The sequence below is a fragment of the Grampus griseus genome (genome assembly GCF_964374135.1).
Source record: "Grampus griseus genome assembly, chromosome: 5".
In the NCBI taxonomy this organism is placed as follows: Eukaryota; Metazoa; Chordata; class Mammalia; order Artiodactyla; family Delphinidae; genus Grampus; species Grampus griseus.
In genome coordinates this window covers 134554618-134556661 of record NC_138998.1, presented here as the reverse complement: position 1 = coordinate 134556661, position 2044 = coordinate 134554618, and the positions used below count along the sequence as shown (strand labels likewise).

General features: G+C 44.4%; 1 pseudogene across 1 annotated transcript; it reads right to left on the bottom strand.

The window, feature by feature from the left end:
* Positions 1–731: 731 nt before the first annotated feature.
* On the bottom strand, positions 732–1211 carry LOC309823053 (large ribosomal subunit protein uL14-like; annotated as a pseudogene). The gene has a single exon. The product of its transcript is annotated as a large ribosomal subunit protein uL14-like (transcript).
* Positions 1212–2044: the final 833 nt, after the last annotated feature.

Below are 2044 nucleotides of genomic sequence, written 5' to 3'. Positions count from 1 at the left end.
TCCTTAATTTCTACTTTAATTGAATCTAAGCTTGGTGATGGGGGGTCATTGCCAGCCAAAAAGATGACCACGTTGCTTTCGAGCTGGGAGAACAGACCATATAGGACAGAATGGATTTCCTCTACCTTAGAAAGTTTTTGTTGCTCTCCAGAAATAACATGGATACAACCAGGACCGACTACATAATTTTGGGGCCCAGTGCAAAGTGAAAATGGGGCTGCTTGTTGAAAGGTAGGGAAAAGTGCCATTAAAGGTCTAAAATATGAAGGTTTTTCCTTTATTTCATGACTCTCCTCTGCTCATACGCATCTTCCATTGTCCCACTGAATTTCACTTATAAAAGACAAATTGGAAGGTAAAATTATTAAGAATTTCAAGGTATGGACAGCAGAGCATTAAACCAAACATAGGGTCCCTTCCAAGTGCGGAGACTTGTGGCATGATGCAGGCTGCATTCCCGGGAAGTCGGTCCTGGATACAACTCACCAGTGAGTTGACAAGCAAGCTGGAAACCAGAGGGAACGTCTCCGCTCTTCCCTCTAGTCTCTCAGGTGGAGGTGTGCACAGGCATCAGGGCTCCAAGGTGAAATGGAAGGCACAAGGCTTAGTATCCAATGTGCCAGGGCATGAGCAGTGTTTCTCCTCCTATTTCGTCCTCGGCTCTCTGGGCAATGGCTTCACCATCCTGTCTCCCTTAGTGGAGAGAAGGTGGTTACTTGTTCATGGCAGGCGATTTTATTTTATTTTTATTTCGGGGGGGAGCAAATCATTTTTATTTTTATTTTTTTACAAATACACCAAAGGATCATGCAGTGCTGCAAGCATTGGATGCAATCCTGTGCCACAAGTCTGCATATTCTTCTGCAGCTGGTCCTGTGAAAGGCGGAACCTTTCATCTCGCCTGTTTTCTACGACTCCTGCATTATCTTCAAAACAAAGAAACATACCATCTTTGCTCCGGTAGGACTTTCGATGTCTAATTACCACTTCTTTCTGAGCTCTGGTTTGCCTTTCTTGACTGCGGCCATCACCACGTCACCCACACCAGCAGCAGGAAGTCTATTCAGTTGTCCCTTGATCCCCTTCACAGAGATGATATGCAGACTTTTGGCTCCTGTGTTGTCAGCACAACTGTTCATGGCTCCAACCAGAAAACCCAAGGAAATCCAGAATTTCACACCAGAGGACCCACCATGTCCTCGCTTTGACATCTTGAATGCCGGAGAGCGACAAAAAGCTGGGCGATTTTATTTTGACTTTCCATTTTAAACATCTTATATCATTATATTTACGGAGTGTCTGCTCTGTGATGATTTCTGTTCAGGGGTTGTTGTTATCTCCTGGTCCTCATAGAGCATCCCTTCTCGTGAGGGGAGACATGCAATAGGCAGAATAAAGGACTAGACAAACTGTAGAGAATCTCAGATATAGAAGCGCTATAAAGGAAAGTTGAGTGGAGAAAGCAGGTGGGCATTGTCAACAGGTGATTAGGGACGGCCTTGCCTTGAAGGTGGCATTTGCATGAAGACCTGCAGAAGAGAAAGGAAGCAGCTGAGCTGCCCTCTGGGGAAGATTGTCTGGGAGGGCCACGTCATGGCAAGGAGTCTGTGGTGGGAGTAGAAAACTTTGTTATTCATTGACCTTGCGTGAGCTTTTGGTGTAAGTTTAGCTTGCGTAGATCTACATGAAAGCATTCTTTCCTTCCTTTTTTTTTTGGTAGAAAAATAGTACTTCTCTGTCAATTCAGTTAAAAATGACTAAGAGTTTCTACGCTTCGATTGGTTGTGGCCGCATCTCCTCGGGAAGTAGCTCAGCTGGGTTCTGGTGTGGAGTCACTCCTATAGACTCCTCTTCTTAAAAGAACCTCTTATTAATGGCTGAGTTCAAAGCAAACTTTAGAAATCCAATCGATTTCTCATTTCTTACATTTTGTTTGGTAAAAGATTTTATGTCAGTGATTGCAGAATGAAGGTGCCAATAGGTAAATAATCGGTTTATAAATGGGAGGGCGGTCAGGCATCCCCCTTCCCATCGTCCTCTCCAA